Here is a 21,324-nt window from a genome sequence, read left to right on the forward strand (position 1 = left end):
ATAATATATGCATAGATTATCCCTTCATTACTTTTAGATAACATACCACACATCAAAATTTTATAAATGTAAGATCTCGATATGAATTTGAATATGTAGCTTAAAAACAGAATAGCTGAATTCTAGTTGAAATTATTCCTTCAAAACAAAAATAATAATTACCAAGAAAACGATACAAATTTATTAATAATCAGCACAAATGAATCTATTTCGAGTAGTTCGGATGATTCTTTGTTGTTGTTTTACGAATAATATAGATACAGAAATATATACTATTCTATAAAGAAGAACAATATTCTATAACTATATATTAAACAGTTCTGTGCATATTCTGAATTCTTATTTATTCTTTGGAATGACGAAAGCAACGCTGATTTCACTTTAATTTGTAATGAATTGAAGACAGAAAAAATTATTTTACCGTAATACACACAATCTGTAACAGTAAGTGATCATGAAATTGGAAGTTATGTTGTTGGTAATAGAGAGGTAAAAATTATAGAGAAATTTTTCTTCAAATGCTTGGCGTGTTCTGCTTCAATGTTTGGCATGTTCTGGTTAGTTTTTTCAAGAAGTTCTACCTTTTCCTTAGGGAAATTTTGCTTCTTATTTGCTGCTAATGAAATGGCGTCCGCCATTGCCAATGGTTTTGTGGGAACTAATGTCCGATATTTTCAGTCTCCCGCTAGATGGCGTACTCGAGCGTTGCGATCGCGAATAGTAAAGGTAAGGCTCCTATACTATCAGAGCTGACCTATCAAGCAATATTGGAGCAAAAAAGTTTGCAAGTTAACGTTATGTTAGTATTGTGTTTATGTTAGCTCTTAGGAGCAAAAATAGATGATGAGTCGGCTTGTCTAATTCAGAGGCTCTAAATAAAGGGATAGTTGCAAGTGACGTAGGGTGGGTATCTCGATCCTGATTGGTTGTTGACACATAGCATTAGTTTAAGTTAGCAACTGTTCTTTATATCTATTAAGAGTAAGCTAAGTCAGTCAAGTACCAATTCTCTTAAGTAGTAAAGCCTATATTCTCGAACAAAGATTCTTTCACAAAGATGTCTTCACAAAGATTTCTTCACAAAGATTTCAATTTTACCTCTATATATTTGTACAAAGACTTAACACAAAGAGAGCCATGTGGAATATAAACAAACTTACTATGCATCGAAGTTGCCAGATACACGAAACAAAAATGTATCATGGTTACAATAAAATACATAAAGAAACAATAAATTTTAGTTAAGTAAAAGAAATTGACTAGAAAGAATTATATTTTAATAAATTCGATGCTCTGTACGGCCCTGTATTTAATTAACTTAACGTTAATTAACATTTTAAGTTATGAGGAGAAACTTAGCTCTACTTTAATACTCCATATTGCTGATAATACCCACGCATGTGACGTCATAGGTCACGTGCATGGGTATTGGTTGTCTTCTTCTTCTTGGACTGCAAGTACCCGATTGCATTTATTTATTTAAGAATGATACCGAATTCTAATAACAACTTAGATCCATTGGATATGTTTTCAGTTACTCGAACAGACTCTAAGTTTTGATAGTTACGCCTTGAATAACTTTTGATCTAATGATTGGACTTTAACTTACTAAGATTCAATCTTGATCATAAAAGAGCCTTACATTAAATACACTAATTAGTATCTATAGACGATATTTTGAGTTACAAAAACAGATAACAAGACGAAATTTTTTCTGAATAACGGTACCTTTTTTAGGCGAACAAAATATGGCCGCAATAAAGAAAATGTGGTTCAAAATTATGGCTAATGAAGCAGGAGATTGGTCAAAGCTTTAGACCCTTGATGCTAATTTCACTTTTTGCGTATTTCGCTGTCTCTTAAACTTTTTTTAGATAATCGAAAATTCGTTGTGCATTAAATTGAATGTGCATTGATGAAAATTACATTAGTCATTTATCTAAAGATAACTCCATGTAAAAATACACTGAGAAAAAAGTATTGTAAAAACTACCTGAATGTGGTAACATTTACCGTATTTCTGGAAATACCAAAAACGTTGGTAGTATTAACTGAAGTGCTTTGGCAATGATTTTGGAAAAATCAACAACAAAATATGGTTTTATAGTATGGGATAAAATTTGATAATCTTATCATGATACCTTAGAGCATATCATAAAACCATTCATTTGGTTAAATTTACTTTTCCAATTTTGTATTTTTATTAAATGTGTGGCGATAAGTGTACTATACATTTTGAACTCTAGAATTTCGGGCAAGCCATTACCGAAACGGTATATATATATATATATATATATATATATTCACGAAATGCTGTCTACATTANTATATATATATTATATTTTAAAGGTAATATATACTGGTTAAAAACAAATGTATGTATATTTAATATGTTTATTTTCTTCTCTTTTAATTAAATACAGCGTAGTTGTTTTAATCTTAATATTTTAACCCTAAAATTTCAAATTTGGTCATTAATTCTGCATTTCCTCAGTTTTATTTACGTACTAGAATGAGAAGTATTTATTTGAACAAAAATCCATATAACAAGAAAGTGCATTTTTTTAACAACTGTAATATGAGGAGGAAATTATCCAAGTATTTAAAATATGCCTTCCCAACATTTTAATTGCATATGTCTGGTGTTCGACATCACTATATATGCGTAGTTTAAAACACAATGGAAAATGTTGCCATTAGAGAATACCTAATTTTTAAAAATAACTTTTAATTTGAATTCTAAGTTTCTGAATTAAATTCGAAGTGAGGTACATAAAATTATATTGGAATGTTACTAAAAAATAACCATTCAGAAAGCTAGCAAAAAAACTAACAAAAAAATTAGTAAATTTATTATTCAAAATTAAGAAATCAGAAAATATAAAAATGCAAATGCAAAATTTTATAAATTTAAGAACATTTCAACAATAACGTAGAAAGTGAGTTTTGAGACGTGCACATCTAAGTTTAACATTCCCTAATTCATGGGAAACGATAACGATGCAGTTCGATTCCTTCAGGGCATGTAGCATTGAAGATAAATAAATATTTTAGTTTTCAAATGCTTTATTGCGGAAAAGTTGTTTATTATCATGAGAATAAAAGCGGCATAATTTTTTTTTATAAATCAGGTGGCACATCGTTCGTTCCAGCATTGTTCTTAAATCTAAAAAAAAACTTGATAATGTTAATTTTTAAATTTTTTTATATTGATTAAATCTTTTTAATTAAACATACTTAGTTTTTTACGCTTGTCCAATGGTTTAAATTAAGTAAGCAGTTTAAATTCTAATTAATAATTTATTTTTTTACGCTGAAGCAATGTTTAGAAAAAAACCCCAGAATTTTACCAGTTTTTTTAAAATTTTTACTCTTTTCACCTTTGTTAGAACAGAGGGGTCTAAAACTGACTACATGAATATGATTGCACGTGAGTTCCACCCTCTTCCTATCCAACCAATCATCTGATTTTTTTCGTGCGTTATTTACGTTACATTTACAATTACATGGAAAGATTTTCAATAGTGTATGACTCTTTGACTAAATGATTTGTTACGGCTCTTTTTCTGCATGCAATGCTCAGATATCTTTCTGAAGAGTTTATTGTTCTGATAGGTGATAAGATGTTTTGCCAGAAACAGAGATATTAATGCGTTAGATTGCTCGAAAGTCATATTCTCCAATGAATAAAAAGTTTTGCAAGAAATATTCTAATATTCTAATTTTGAAAGTATAAGTTGATAACCTATAGAAATGAAAAATACAACTATTTTGCAAAGCGTGAAAAGCGAGTGTGCATACATTAAATTGATCGTTTCTCATACTTATAAAATTTATATTTATTCTACCTTTACCCGTATTACTTTCAAATTTAACTTCATAAATATCACTTATATTTCTCCCGTAACCAATTGATTTGTTTGAGTGTACGAAAAATTTTTGATAAATTAAATGATAAATATTATTTTTCAGTCATTTATTTTGTTTGTTAGGCAACTATTTATTGCAAATGACTTTTTTAGCATCCCTAATTCAATAAAAACTGCAGCAACAATATAGAATTTGCATATTGTTTAGTTTTAAACAAATGAGCCAATTTAAAAACAATCTAGTTGGCGCTGCAAGCCAATCTATTCAAAGATGAGTCCATGGATGTATTTAGTTTATTTATTCATTCGATTTTTAATGTATATTTGTCTTTCTTACCTAGAATAGGCGATTTATTACGAAATTGAAGTATATTTCATTGCCTTTTCTTTTGTTTTTTCCTTTCAAGGAAAAAATCTTAAAAAAAGTGAGCATATAAACAATTACACAATCAAGTATCCTGAAATTAACATTCAAGTAACTGGGTTAACCATTGGTTAATATGTGACTGTTTTAATTTGCGTATTTGACCAAAATTCGAATATTTTTATTGAAAAAATAATAAGTATTTGTTTTTTAAGATTTCCAAGCTCAATTTTTTTCATTTGTTATTTTTATTTTTCCTCTAGAAACTTTAAACTGTGTCCTCCTATATAGATTTCCTTATATATAATTTTCCTCATGAAATCATAAGCCTATAAGCATGAAATCATAAGCATATTGCTTTTTACTGTGTTGAAATGCTATTTTATATGAGCAAAACTGTTAGAAGTCTAAAATACAAGAAACATTGTACAAAAAAATCATATTATTCTGCTAAAATTTTAGATTTTTGTTGTTTTAAGAAACCTTATAATTATTAATAAAATTATCTCAATAAAGATAAGTTAATATGGTGTGCTAATTATATCCATTAAAGGTATAAAAAGTGGAATTAAACAAAAATGAAGACCAAATTTAAATACAATAACTCAAAATAAAAAAGTGCTAAAAGCAGCAGAAAACCAAAATTGTCTTTAGTACACAATTTAAATAAATATGGGAGAACTTAAATAAAAACCAAACGAAATTTTAAGAAATAAGCATGTCAGCAAAAACAGTAGCAGTGTGTCCCCTGAAGAAGTACTGTTGTTTTTGAAATTTTTGCTTATTTTTGAAATTTCGTTTGGTTTTTATTTAGATTCTTCAATATTAATTTAAATTGTGAGCAAATTTCATTCTGCATACAAGTCACACTGTTCATCTAAGAATTATTGAATTTTGTTATTTGATTAGAAATACTTCTAAAATGTTAGTAAAAATTGCATCAATTACAAGGAACAAGAAATGATTTATTTACTTAAATGAAAAATTACAATGCAAAGTGTTTTGAACTTAGGATAACGCAACATCGAATGTTTATAAAGCGTATACACATCAAACGAATAACAACGTCAGAAAAAATATTTTTCGAATAAATAATTCCTGGGCGGTCTGAACTCGAGTCCCAAGTGTGTAGGTGGTAAAATGTTACGATGAAGTTTTTACTTTTTCACGAACAAATTACCGAGCAAAGATTCTCCTTGTCTTCGAACTTTGCCATATCTGTCAGTGACGAAGTTCCGGTATATCACTGTCAAAAATAAAAATTAAGAAAAATAATAAAAAACAGCGGCCTGGCTCACCCAAAGTTTTCGATCGAACGAGTTTTCTCTAACGACATAATCTAAATCGTAAATTTCATGGAAGACATAAAAATGGCTCAGCAATATCTGATTTCTTTTATGGAAAGGTTTGGCAATTATCGCAGTGGGATTCTGGGATATTATTTAGGTCGTTCGGAAAGTGATGGCTCAAGTCGATTAGCATTTGCTCTTGGGGCTCTAATTCATAATTCTTCAAGGTAATTTGGATGCATCAGTTTTGACAGGGCTGTAAAACAACGACCCACGAGTGGTAACTGTAACTGTGTTTGTTGTGGGTGCGGGAATTACTATCGGATGTAGTATGACAGTGAAGATGTTTTACAATAACGAGTTACACATGAAGTGAATATAGAATTAATATAATGAAGTCCAATAATAATAAAGAACGCTTCCTTATTTCAATGCTTGCGTTGTTTTTATAAACCCATTGGATTGTCTTATTAAAGTTAGATGTAAAAAGTAAACAGAACTACTAAATTACGATGATTATTTCCTGTAGTCAAACCCATCAGATTTGTTTGATTACAGGTTTTGAAAATGTAATAATATATTACAATTCATCGGAAAAAGTGTGATTCTATTAGATAAATGTTTTAAACAGCTGTTATTTAATTATTTTTGGAAGAAATATCAAGGTAATTGCAGGAGTAAATCAAATATAATTTAAGTTTGATTTTGTTTTTTAAGTGATTGCCTTGTTACTTCTTTTTGAAAATAACATGAATTTGTAAAACTATATTCTATTAGATAAATATTTTAAACAGCTGTTGTTTAATTATTTTTAAAAGAAATATCAAGGTAATTGCTGGAGTAAATCAAATATAATTTAAGTTTGATTTTGTTTTTTAAATGATTACCTTGTTACTTCTTTTTGAAAATTACATAAATTTGTAATAGTATTCTTAGAAAATTCTGAAAAAAAAAAAGAATTACATATTTAATGTTGATCACTCTACAACAATTTTTGTAAAGTTTAAACAGATCTGTATCAGAAGTTTTAATATGAACAGAAATTTTACCAAGACTATTGGATTCAGTATTTTTTGGAATTTACTCAGAATGGCTGTGCTATTTCTATTGGTATTATAAATTAAAACAAAAGTCATTGCAAATTTTAAAGTTTATTGTTAAATATGAAATAGAGAATGTACTAAAAGAAATCTAAATAACAGTCAATATTATTTGCTGAATTATCCAGAAAATACAGCTTTATTTATTTAGTTCGTTTTTTCTATATCGATTACACACCTTATTGAAAATAATGTGAGCTAAAAATCTTACTATATAAAAAGATCTAATGACGGTGTTGCAGTTTTCCATTGATGTCCATGCATTTTTACTGGTCGGAAAATCACTTGTTAGGTTCTAGTTTTTCCTTATTCATTCCCATATTGTTTTGGTTGTCATCAGCATAAAATTAATAAAAAGCATAAAGAAATTGTTTTTCTATAAATCTTTTTGTATCCATATTTTAAAATTATTTTCCTGTACTGTTATTATTATGTTTTTATTTAGAGAGTTTAAAACGAAGATAATTGTTTTTTCTATGTTTTATTATTATGTAATTCTGCTCTACATTTTAAGATAAAACTTTTTAGAAAGGTGGTCTAATCTTATAAAACTGCTTTATAATTATTATTTTTGTTCAAATAACATAAATATACTGTTATAAATTACAGTTAAATAGATCTGTTAAATGATTTCGAATTTCAAGATCAGCTTCATGCACAACGAGATGAAAACAAAAATAGTATTTAATATAACCGCCCGTTTGGTAAGTGAAAATATTAAATTACGGTTGTAAACTTATCAAATTTGTTTGAACAGTATAATGTTAATACAATATAAATGTTATTTTAAAGGAACGATTACTTAGAAAAATTATTTCTGTTCACCAATAGATCTAAATATTTATAATGTTAATAGATGATGATATTTGGAGGTGAGAAGTGGAGGCACAAGCGTAAGCAAACAGAATTCTTGTTAGTACATATATGTTAAGTGAATAATTTTAACTTTTAAGTGAATAATTTTAATTAAAGTGAGGAAAAACTGTTTCCTGTCAAGAAACAACAATTATTACGAATCAATCATCGGGGTTGGTGAGTGGCAGCGAACTGGGGGCTTAACATCCTAGTAAAATAAAAAACAGAAAAAAAATACAGGAAGTTATTGACTTATATTATATTGAATTAATATAAAATTATTTAAAGTTTAATTTCCCTTCCTCTTCCAGAAGTGTTTTATTACTATCACAAATGCGTCTTCTCAAAAAGTGGGGAACAATAATCAGACTATTCAGAATTCTATTGATATTTATATTATGCTAGGGGAAGAATAATGGAATCAAAACTGTCAGAATATGGTGAAATTTGCGGTATTTCTGACTCTATAGGAACACCAAAAAACTCGCTAATTTTTACCGAAGTGCTTTCGTAATGCTTTTGGTAAAATTAATAATCGATTATTGTTTTATTACATATGATATATGGTAAAATATAAATTATGGTAAATGCGGTAAAATTTGATAATTTTATTATAAAACCTTAGAACATGCCATAAAAACCATTCATTTGGTTAAATTTACTTTTGAGTTTTGCATTATTTACTATGTATGAGGTAATAAAAACTATAATTCTGAAAACCAGAAAATTTCCTGTAAGTCGGGACCATATAAATGGTAAAATCAACAAATAAATGGTTTAAATATTATATATTTTGGTTTTATTAAGCAACATTATGTTTTTTTTTCACCAGAAGTGTTAAGGAGTAGTCAGATCACATAGTACGGTAATTTGACCAGATTATTTTTTCGCCATGTTTGCTCTAAATATTAATTAATTATCCAATATGCTATTCTATTTTTGTAAAATGAAAATAATAATTATACTCTTATTATTATTATTATTTTGAAAAAAAATCAAGGTACTTAGAAAAGTTTTATTTTGTAACATGAAATCAGTTAAAATCGCGTTAACATGTGTGTTACTAACTAATGTTAATTAATAATTTATGTTAATTTCTGTCACTAGACAGAATTATAAATTTACTCTAAAATCTTAACGGTTAGTGAGATTTAAATGATTGTGTTTGGAGCTCTAAGATAATATGTGTATTATATTCTCATCTTCTGAAAACTGTTTAGATATATTTTTTAATAGAAAAATGTAAAACAAAATTTATATATTTGAATTTAATAACACAACAGTGCATAAGAAAAAAGAAAGTAAACACCCTGAATACAGTACTGAGTAAAAATAAAAATGAGTGGTTTAAAGTTTTGCATTTCCTGTAATTCCTGACGCTTTTTTTTCCCATTAAAGATTTTTTTTATATTAAAAATAAACTACTGAATATAATTATTTTGTACAAATCGACATCTTTTGCTTGAAATATATCTGAGTTTAAAAATTTGATTTGTGTGCGAAATTATGCGTAGAAAATAAAGAGGTAGATTTAAAACTAGAAACTTTAATAAGTCTGGGTACTCATAACGTAGAAAAACTGATAAAAATGACTGAAAAGATAGATCTACAATTTTTCATTAGAAAAAAAACAACAGCAAAGAGGCACAAAGAACATCAGAATCTGGAATATCTCTTAATTTTTCAGTTTATTAAACATAACTATGTTACCGTAAATGATCCAAATCAAGAGAATGTCCACAGTTGTATTTACTGTTTGGCGCTATATTGCTGCAGTATATTTTTTATTTACTGTTGGAACTGCATCATTGTTACAATATAATTTTTACTTACTGTTTGGCACTATATAATTATTGAAATTCATTTTACTTATAGTTAGGAAAAATGCTATTGTTGCAGTATATTTTTTCATTTACTGTTTGGCACTACATTATTGTTGCAATATAATTTTTACTTACTGTTTGCCACTATATAATAATTGAAATTTATTTTACTTATAGTTAGGCAAAATGCTATTGTTGCAGTATGTGTTTTATTTACTGTTTGGTACTACATTATTGTTGCAATATAATTTTTACTTACTGTTTGCCACTATATAATAATTGAAATTTATTTTACTTATAGTTAGGCAAAATGCTATTGTTGCAGTATATTTTTTATTTACTCTTTGTCACTACATTATTGTTGCAATATAATTTTTACTTACTGCTTGGCACTATATAACTATTTAAATTCATTTTATTTATAGTTCGGCAAAACATTATTGCTGCAGAATATTTTTATTTGCACTTGGAGTTATATTTCTGTTGCAGAAAATGTAAACGATATTATGTATTAATATAATCCAAAATTTCTAAGAGCATATTATAATAAGTTAATAATGGAAAAGGAAAATTTAATGCGATTTATATGCTTCTAAGTAAAGGAAATATAGTTCTTTTTCACTTTAAATTTGTAAGTAAATGTTATTCCCACGATTTTATTTGGTAGCGGAAAAAGTAGTTTAAAAATTAAGCCTGAATGAAAATACCGTTAAAAAGGAAAACATTATTACTTGATTTTATTGCAAAACTGCTGGTCAATTCTTTAATTTTTTTTTTTAACTTTTTATTTAAAACCGGCTCAATAATTTTAGAGTTAGTGGCAATCTCCAAAGAAAATCATAAAATACGACTCGAAATCTATTTATACTGGAAGAAAACAGCCAAACCATTCAATAGTTGCTCTAAAAACTTTAAAACAAGCTTCTGTAGAATTGTTAAACATCTACATTAGCGAGGAAGAACTATATTTCAGGTGTAACCTATAACATTAGCCAGCATGTTGGCGAATGTTTATCGCTTTTTTATCCACCAAGAAGAAAAGCTTTATTTATATTTTTTACCCTCTTCATTAAACTGAAGATGAGACTTTAAAAGTTTCGTTTCCAATTTATCTCTTCCTCTTGCCCGAAGTTATAAGATAAAATAACGCACGCGGCCTAGTAAAGAGATTAAATCACAAATAATTGTTAAATTACACTTTTTTCTATAAGAACACGGGATATTACTGTCAGCTGTTTTGCGATAAAATTGAAGTTGATTTAGGAGGTAACAAGATGTAAAAGTTATTAAAATGTAATTTATTTCGAATCATGAACTTAAGAACATTCATTTCTCTTTTCTTGGTTTAGTTAAAAAAAGATGGAATAGAATTCACAACTTTTGTTATGAGCTGCGCATGCTATACAAAAACTGTGTTTTTACTGGACTATATTATCCTCGGTTGTACAAATTTTTTGGAAGAAAAACTATTTAGATATAACATATTATCATTGTTGCATTGTTAATTGAAAATTTCATGCATTGTTAGGTAAAAAATTGAATGCTTATGGATTTCGGTAAGTAAAAGGTAGATTATTGTTCAAAGAACAGAATGTAAAAATAACCATTTTATTTTATTTTATAACCAGCGATGAAAAGTCGAACCAATTCTGAGTTTACGACTATCAATCTTCAAATTCGTATCCTTGTTATTTTGAACCCAATCCAGAAGACAAAGGAACTCCTGGATCAAGTATGGGGAGAAACTTTGCTTTCATCGAAGACTTTTGGATGGAACCAACCCGCATGCATGTTACGTAGAGAAGACCACGAAAACCTCAAACGGTTAGATTGATGGTTAGGGGATTCTAACCCATGATCGGTCTACCACTGAGAATAATTTAGCTGTTGTCAGATTGAGAAAGGAGAAGAATTTATACAAACCAGTTACGGTTGGGATTCGAACTTGTATCACCTCATAGGGAGATGAACGCTCAATCTCCTGAGCCACCGATGCTCTGAAAATAGACAATAGAAAAATTATACGCATGCGATTATCAATCATTGTTTTTGAAGCCTTTAATAAATTATGCATGCACACAATAGCTAACGTGCTAATTGAATATAGAGAAAATTTTTTAATTTTTCAACTTTTGGTGAAGAAAATGTTTCTGGGAGTCTTTCATGTAACTGCATAAGACTACATGATTATCTGTTTCTTGTTGAATGAATTAATAACAGTGACAAGTACAAAAAATAATGTTCGAAAGAATGTGACCAAAGTTAAGCAGAGTTCCCATTCAAAATTGAAAAGATTTGGCTTTTTTCAATAGTTCCAAAAAATGAAGAAATATTTTGCCACTATCGAAGCAGGCGAGTGGCCGGATAACTCTCTGATTCTTAATTCCGTGTTGAATCCGTGTGCAGGACATCAAGCAAAGACTCTCTGTAAGAATATTGAAGAATGATAAACAGTCTCTTTGTTGATTGCTGTTGACTGGGAAAAAAGTTGTGGTCAAAACTACCAGAACATGGTAAACTCTGTAATCCTTACCGATGCACTTTAGTAATGATTTTTGTAAAATTAACGACAAATATGGTTTGATAATATATGTGATAAAATTTGGCAATTTTATCATGTTGCCTTAAAACATGGGTATTAAAAACCATTTGTTTGGTTAAATTTATTTTTAAGTTTTGTATTTTCTACTGAATGTGTGGTAATAAAAGCAATAATTTCAAATATCAGAATTCCCGGTAAACCGTTACCATATGAACGAAAAAATCATCAACTGCATGGTTTAAATACCGAAATTTTTTATTTTACCGGAAGGGACATTAGCATACAATAACGTTATTTTACCTTATTTTTCATATGAGTTTTTTTTTTTTTTTTCGTGTTCAGGTTTAGTATAACTGTAAAATTTAGAATCTATGTCAAAACCAGTAAAAATGATTCTAAAATCAAAATAGAGAATGCTAAATATTCATGAATTTAAATAAAAGGTTTTATTAGCAGTTTCAGGAACCCGATTATTCCTACGTGTCGTATAGTAAATGAAATTCGTATAGTCTCTGATATGTTTGGTCTGTTATGTCTGATATGTTTTTATATTGCAAACTAAGTAAATTATTGTATTAAATAAACAATTGATAATATTCCTATGCATTTATTTATAAATTTCGACATTTAATTATTATAATTTTTTTTCCACATTGAGAAAAAAAAGTGTGATCAGAATTACCGTGTTTCTGGCTCGATGGAGACATAAAAAAAACATGATAATTTTTGCGTGCTGGTAAATTATAAAATTAAGAACAAAATCTATGGTTTTATTACCATGCTGTTTGGTAGTAAATGTGGTAAAATTCGGTAATTTTATTATGATATTTTGGAGCATGACATAAAAACCAGTTATTCGGTTAAATTTACTTTACAGTTTCGTATTTTTATTAAATGGGTGGTAATGAGAACTATAATTTTTAAAACTAGAACTTATGGTAAACTGGTACCATACAAACGGAAAAATTACCAACTTTTTTTTAATGTAAAATATACTGTTTACTAGATGCTCATTAAAACCGGTTTAAAATAAAATGCCATAATTTGAGTTCCTCTCATTCGAAGTAAAGATTTTTTAAACTCTACTATCCATCTTAAAAATTAATATACTAAACATTAAACGTTTGTACAAATTTTTTTTTGGATATTTTTAACAATCGCCAATTAGGAGATATTTTTCCTTCTAGGATAAAATTACAGAATTACTGAAATACTGATACTCATTATTTGATTTTTTGTGTGAATCCTAACAACTTATTTTTTAATTGTATTGAAACCTGAATACGTTTCATTTACACAAAATTGTGCATTTTCTTTTCTGTGACATTTTGCGATATTTTTATAATCAGCATGGAGATATTTTTCTAGTTAGTTCCGTATAAATTGACAAAACTTAATCTGACCGACAACAAAAGCATTAATAATAAAAATAACATATTATTCGTTAATAGTTCATATGCCAGCAAAACCATCAAATAATATCTTTAAAAGTTTAGCAGATTAATAAGCATTGAGTAAATATACTAGGAACTTTATTTGTTTAATAAAATTTTTTTTATGCCTTTACAACATAATTGTCTTAATTTCATAGCATAAAAATGATCACATCCATCAAAAAAAAATTGTCGACAATACCATTATGTAATTAATCGAACATCAAACGAAATATATGACCATCTTTACTTGATTTCGTAATTCAGAATACACGCACAAATCATTATCATGTCTAAGAACCCTACTTATCCTTCAAAGAAATTTGCAAACTATACAGTTCACTTTAAGTATATTATAACATGGTTACTTAAAGGGTTAAAAGAGTAATAAATCTGTTTAGAATTCCACTTGACACAAATTTGATCGATGGAGATCGAAAGTGAGAGTTTTTGACTTAAGCCGCGACATATTTGGGTCATGACCTTTCTGCTCAATTACAAGTGTCGGAGAACGCCATCGTCGCCAAGTGAGAGGACTCTACACTTTCAATAACTACAATGAGAGAACAATGCTACCCTGTTTGACCTTTATGAGTAACTTTTTCAGGTGTCTCAAAGAATGTAAATAAGTAGCTGACTTGAAGTACTTTCCTTTTTTTTTTTTTTATTTACTTCCTTTTGAAAGCGGTGTTTATTCGGTTGGTTAAGTAATCAAATCGAAATCGATTTCGATGTTTAATATGAGAGAAATTTTTTTACGGTTATATGGAATAGTCAATAATGTCAAGGATGAAGATTTGTATTTCGTGATGAAAGTCTGAAATTAATATAAATGTATCAATTTTTCTGAAAGTTCAGTATAAAAAGTGCAAATTTGATTTCCGTAAACAATTTGTGATTTTTTTTCTTTCGTACTTATGTTTGTGTATTGTTTAAAGTCAATTTTGTTTAATTAAAACTAAATCAATTCAATCAATCAAAACTCAAATTAACTATTTGTGAGCAATTTGGAAGAGATTTCGCGGAACTACTTACTCATAAAATTTTCAACTGTTATAAATAAATATAAAGAAGTGTTAAAGTTAAGTTGGTTTAGAGTTGAAAATAGAAGCAAAAATGAAAATAGAATTTTGTTTGAGTATCGAATTTATTTAGAAAATCATTAATTATTCGAGTTAGTAGTGTGTTACTTGAAATAAAATATCTTTATAGCAGAAAAAATATATAAGTTTTTCCCTTTAATTTTTTTTTGTTGAAAATATTTAAGATTGATTTCATGAGGAGATTAAAAAATATTGTCCCTACTAGCTGAATACGAGTTAATTATTTTTAATTCGCCATGTCAGAAAAACTCATTGAATAACACGAGAGCCGCGATGGCTCAGGGGATAGAGCGTTCGACTTCTAAGGAGTCGAATCCAGTCGATACGAATTCCGCATCCGGCTTGCACTGACCACAGTGCTGACGTGAAATATCCTCAGTGGTAGACGGATCATGGGTAACAGTCCCCTTGTCGTCAGGTTAACCGTTGGAGGTTCTCTTGGTCTTCCTTTCCATGTAACTCAAATGTGGGTTAGCTCCATCAAAAAGTCCTCAACGAAGGCAAATTTCTCCCAATACTCGATCCAGGAGTTCCCTTGTCTTCTGGATTGGGTTCAAAATTACAAGGCTACGGAGCTGAAAATTAGTAGTCGTAAACCCATAAAATTGGGTCGGCTGTTCAACGACGGTTATAAAATAAAAATAAAAATGATTAACGTGAGCGTGTAGCATACGCAAATTATGTCACCAAATTAGTATTCCTAAAATAATTTGAAACTCCGTATTTATTTCGTGTATAATTAGGTTTTTAAAAAAATTCTATGTTATTAAACAATTTACAACCAACGGTATTTGAAATAAGAAAAATAAATTATGTACTAAAAGGCAAAATTCATGGAGATGTAGTTCTAAATCGTTCAAGAGAAAAGTAATTGCCATACCATTATTGACGTCAATGATGCTTGATTAATATTGGAAAAAGTTGCTAATTGGTATAAAAATGAACAAGCTACGTATTAAAGAGAAAAACTAATAGATTAATGACACTAATTTATTTAGGAGAACTATAATAAATCACTGTGTAATTATTGATGCTTATGATGTTTAAATAATTTTGGTAATAGGTACTATAACTGGAATAAAGAAACAAACGATACACTGTAAGATTAATGGAGAAATGGTACTGAGAAATGGTCGTTTAGGTGAAAGGTAAGAAAATCGCCATACTAATATAGAAGTCAATGGTGCTTAATTTTGGTAAAAAGAACTTTTGGTATCATGATAATTGGCGCAATTTACAAATGTAGGTAAAGATAGTATATTTGGTAGCTATTAAAACGGAATTATTACTATGCAGTTTAATTTAGACACTTGGGAATGATGTGTTATAGACCTTCGGAAGAGGAAAATACACGAAAGAAATAATGCCATCTCTCTCTCTCTCTCTCTCTCTCTCTCTCTCTCTCTCTCTCTCTCTCTCTCTCTCTCTCTCTCTCTCTCTCTCTCTCTCTCTCTCTCTCTCTCTCTCTCTCTCTCTCTCTCTCTCTCTCTCTCTCTCTCTCTCTCTCTCTCTCTCTCTCTCTCTCTCTCTCTCTCTCTCTCTCTCTCTCTCTCTCTCTCTCTCTCTCTCTCTCTCTCTCTCTCTCTCTCTCTCTCTCTCTCTCTCTCTCTCTCTCTCTCTCTCTCTCTCTCTCTCTCTCTCTCTCTCTCTCTCTCTCTCTCTCTCTCTCTCTCTCTCNCTCTCTCTCTCTCTCTCTCTCTCTCTCTCTCTCTCTCTCTCTCTCTCTCTCTCTCTCTCTCTCTCTCTCTCTCTCTCTCTCTCTCTCTCTCTCTCTCTCTCTCTCTCTCTCTCTCTCTCTCTCTCTCTCTCTCTCTCTCTCTCTCTCTCTCTCTCTCTCTCTCTCTCTCTCTCTCTCTCTCTCTCTCTCTCTCTCTCTCTCTCTCTCTCTCTCTCTCTCTCTCTCTCTCTCTCTCTCTCTCTCTCTCTCTCTCTCTCTCTCTCTCTCTCTCTCTCTCTCTCTCTCTCTCTCTCTCTCTCTCTCTCTCTCTCTCTCTCTCTCTCTCTCTCTCTCTCTCTCTCTCTCTCTCTCTCTCTCTCTCTCTCTCTCTCTCTCTCTCTCTCTCTCTCTCTCTCTCTCTCTCTCTCTCTCTCTCTCTCTCTCTCTCTCTCTCTCTCTCTCTCTCTCTCTCTCTCTCTCTCTCTCTCTCTCTCTCTCTCTCTCTCTCTCTCTCTCTCTCTCTCTCTCTCTCTCTCTCTCTCTCTCTCTCTCTCTCTCTCTCTCTCTCTCTCTCTCTCTCTCTCTCTCTCTCTCTCATAACCTTAAAATCGCTTACTCTAGCTGCGCTTACTCTGATTTCACCTCCCGATGCTATTGATGGTGTCTCTTTGTTGTCAGTACATGTTTATTGACTAGTTGTCAGTACATGTTTATTGCTAGAAAATCACATGGTAGGATCCAGTTTTTCCACAGTAATTTTCATGTTGGTTTGATTGTTATCAGCGGTAAAATTGAGAAAATTCAAAAAGTTATTGTTTTCATATAAATATTTTAGTTTTCCTAATTTAAGCATTAAAATTACCTGCACTGTAATTTTGATGTTTTTGATTTTGTTTGATTTTTAAGTTAAGTATTTAGGAAGATTATTTTTAGTATTATTATTATTATTATTGGAATAATGTAATTCTACGTTACATTTTAAGATAAAGTTATTTAAATCGGTTCCTGATCTTATTAACCACTATACAATTTTTTTTTGCTGAAAATTACATTACTATATTATGAATTACGGTTAAGGAAATTCTCTAAGCGATTTAGAGCTTAGCTTTCAGCTTCATGCACAAAGAGATGAATGAAATTGATGAAGTAATGTACTTAAAATTTACATCTGCTCATTTGTCAAGCAAAAGTATTAAATTGCAGTTGTGAACTCACCAAATTTATTATAATAATATACATTTAATTTTAAATGTTATTTAAAAAATAATTACTTAGAAAATGATTTATGTTCACTTATAGATCTTTATAGTATCATAAGATAAATATTTGGTCGTGGGTAGTGGAGGCATATGTGTTCTTTTTAGTACATATAATTTAGTTTATGCTGTTTTATGCCAAGAAACATCATTTATTGAGAAGCAATCATTTGGGTTGGTGAGCGTCAGCAAACAGGGGGCTTAGCTCCTAGTCAATCATAGAAATTTCAAGAGATACCTTTTTTAAAAGAAATATTTTAAGTGGAGAAAGTACGGAAAAAAATTACAGAACAATGAAAAAGGGAAAAAGAAAAATAATTATAATAAAAATGGGAAAAAAAATCTATTTTTTTTTTTAAATCCGGAAAATAAAAGATATAATCCTTTCATCACCTCCCACGATTATATCCGTAAAAAGAAGTGCTTTCTAATATTGTATCAACTAAGCCAAAGCAAAATATATCAATACAATGGTGTGAGGAGCCTTTTGCCTTTAGTTCTTTTGCGTCCAATAGTCCTTTTTGCGTATATAAACGTATGAGCTAATGAAACGATTATATCTTTTGTTTTCCAGATTCTATAAAAAAAAATTTTGAATTTTTTTTCTTCGAATTTTTATTATTTTTATTATTGTTATTTTTCTTTTCCCCTTTTTAATTGTTCTGTAATTTTTCCATGTCTTCTCTATTTTTTTAACTTATTTTATGAGTTCTATTTACTTGCAGCTTATGGGCAGTATATAAAACTAATTGTTATTGTTTTTCGTAATTTTCTTCATATTCTTTCTTTTTGTCCTTTATTTATTTATTTATTATGCTATATATAGATAGATAGATAGACAGATAGATAGATAGACTGATTGATAGATAGAATAATAGATCGATAGATATAAATTAGTCAAATTGGAAAAATATCATGATGTATTTTTTAATACCGTTGTTTTTTGACAATTCATCGCAACGTTAAAATTTGTATTTAGTGATGGATATCTTTATTTATTTCGGCGATGATTAAAATTTTATGTGCGACAAGAATATGATTATTTTCATTTTTTAAGTCCACTTCAAGATATTAGTTTATTTAAATACTGAATTTTTTTTAAAGTTTGCCTTTTACATTTCATCGATACCTTATGCAAGTTTGTTATATAATTAACCTTTGTTTATGATAAAAATAATTAAATCTAAAAGCGTAACAAACAAAGGTTACATCAATTGATCAATGAAAGCTTTGTTACACCGTTACGATAAATAAACGATTATTTAAAAAATACGTGATAAGTAAATGAATATTTTACACCTTTATTTTCTTCATGCCTAAACAAGTAATCTGATGCATAAGACTGAGGAAAAGGTCAAACGTGTAACCTATATTTTAACCATCCAGAAATTGATGACAAATTTATATTTCTGAAAGGTTTATTTAATGAAATACTTGGTCACGCCTAAAACTCTTGATTCTTGATTGATTTGTTTTTTCTTTAACACGTGATTTTTTTTCTTCTTTTGTGTATATTATCCCTGTGCTGTTTTATTAAAAATAAATAATGGCAACAGAAGATGTATATTCCTGTAATTATCTTCATCTTTGTGAACGTCACGTTCAAGAAATGAAATTTGATAGAGAGATGAATAATCTTTTAATTGCTCGGCTTCAAGATATTTCTCTTTTAAAAAATTCTACTTAACTTGCTATAAAAATCTCATTTCATTAATGTATCCTTAAAAAAATCATTCGTAAGTTTACGTAGATGCATTTGAAAAAAATAATTGAAGCAACTGATTCGGAAGAACCACGTGAAATAAATTTGCTAATTAGTGACCTTATTTAAATCACAAGTTCAGGTAGACAAAAAAAGGTGTACTTAAATAGTAGATAAAATTTCGAAAGTTTCAACAATTATTTGTATTTAAAGGTCAAAAGCTGCTTGTTTCCTATAATGCTGATCGTTGAAAATCAACCCACATCATATTCCCCAAAATATTGGCATGAAGTTGAATATTTTAGCAGTCAATTGAAGATCCCAAAAAGACGATACAAAAGACAATAAAAAAATTTGCACCGAAGAGCCATTACATTATGACCACCCTGCTAATAACATGTAGGACCAACTTTAGCCCTCAAAACTGCTAGCACCCGCTGTGGCATTGATTCCACAAGGTGCTGATAGGTAGTCTGAGGTATCTGGTACCAAGCGCTCACCAACTGGTCCAGCAATTCCCTCACATTGCGAGGGGGTAGCGTGGCATCACGAATTTGGTTTTCCAAGTAGGACCACAAATGCTCTATTGGATTAAGGTCAGGTGAATTTGGGAGCAAAGACAGGACTTGAAAGTCACTGAATTGTACTTCGAACCAATCCATGACGATTCGACCCTTATGACATGGTGCATTATCCTGTTGGTAAACACCATCCCCCGCAGGAAAAACTGTTGCAATGAACGGGTGAACCTGGTCTGCAACTATGTTCAAGTAGCTTATAGACGTCAGGGCTTGTTCTATGAGGATTATGGATCCTAATGTGCCCCATGAAAACATTGTTCCTGGGCCATAAACCATGAAAACCTGGGTGAGCCCATTGTTATAGATGGAGGGTGGTCATAATGTAATGACTCTTCGGTGTATATCAAGTTATGCAAGCATGTATATAAATTTCTTTTCTCCTGTCAGGTCGTTAAAGAAGACTGCCTTTAGTGAGTTTCAGAAATAACTATCTGCTATTGGTATGTTTTGCTGTTTCGAAATTCAATGTCAATTTCGATGTTGTTGGAATATTTCAATGTTTTTCTTTAATTTGAAATTTTCTTCTACTAAATGTCTAATTATAAAACATGTAACACTAATTACTTACAAAAAAATTTAATTCTTGGAAATAATTTCAATTTTACTGTTTACTAGAGGCTTAGCCCCCTGTTCACTGTCGCTCACCAACCCCTATGATTGCTTCGCAATAATTGCTGTTTCTTGGTATAAAACAGTTGAAATTATTCAATTAAAAATATGTGTACTAAGAAGAACACTTATGTCTACACTTCCCACGTCCAAATATTTCTCTTATGATACTATTAAGTGAACATTTTTCTAAGTGGAATAACATTTAAAATTAAAAGTATAACAAATTATAACTTTAATATTTTTACTTACCAAACCGACGGATGTATTATAAATACAATTTTTTCATTCATCAATTTGTTTATGAAGCTGAAATTAAGTTCTAAATCGTTTAACGAAACTCTTTAACCGTAATTTATAATAGTATATTAATATAATTTGTACCGAAAAATAATAATTGTATAATGGTTAATAAGATCAAACACTGATTCAAATAACTTTATCTTAAAATGTAACGTTAAAATGTAACATTACTCTAATAATAATATTAATAGAAATAAAAAACATCCTCCTACGGTCTTAATTTAAACTAGGAGGCTTCGCCCCCTGCTCGCTGGCGCTCGCCAACCCCCGGAACTGCTTTCGCAGCTTTTCTCGAAACGTCTAGCTTTTGAATACTTTTTTGAACAGTGAAGTTCCAAAAACTTCTCACTGTAGAAAATTCTAAACCTGTGCATTTCAATATTAATTTGAAATTGAAAACAGTTCGCATATTTTTCTTAATCACACTATTCTAAATTTCAGTTGTTGAGAAAAGTAACTGTTGTAAGTTTTGTTTTAAAGTCTTTCCCACCAGAGGGCTAAAACCATGTGTTGTAAAACAATATGAAATAGTACTGAACGCCGGATGTAAAGCATCGGCTTCGATGAAGATAATTTTGTGAGAATGTTTTTGATAATTCGGTGAAAATTCACCCGATTAGACATATGATACTCACTACGTGCTCTTGCGCGCCAAAGCCTATCAATTAAAACGTATTAGCGTTTTATATAATAAAGATTAGCCATATGATGCTCACTACGTGCTCTTGCGCGTCGAATCCTATCAATTAAAAATGAAAACTGTTGCCAACGCGAGAAAAGAAATATCATCGGTTTTATTGATACATACGTACGCATTAGCGTTTTATATAATATAGAT

This window comes from Parasteatoda tepidariorum, chromosome 4, assembly GCF_043381705.1.
Source record: "Parasteatoda tepidariorum isolate YZ-2023 chromosome 4, CAS_Ptep_4.0, whole genome shotgun sequence".
Lineage (NCBI taxonomy): Eukaryota > Metazoa > Arthropoda > Arachnida > Araneae > Theridiidae > Parasteatoda > Parasteatoda tepidariorum.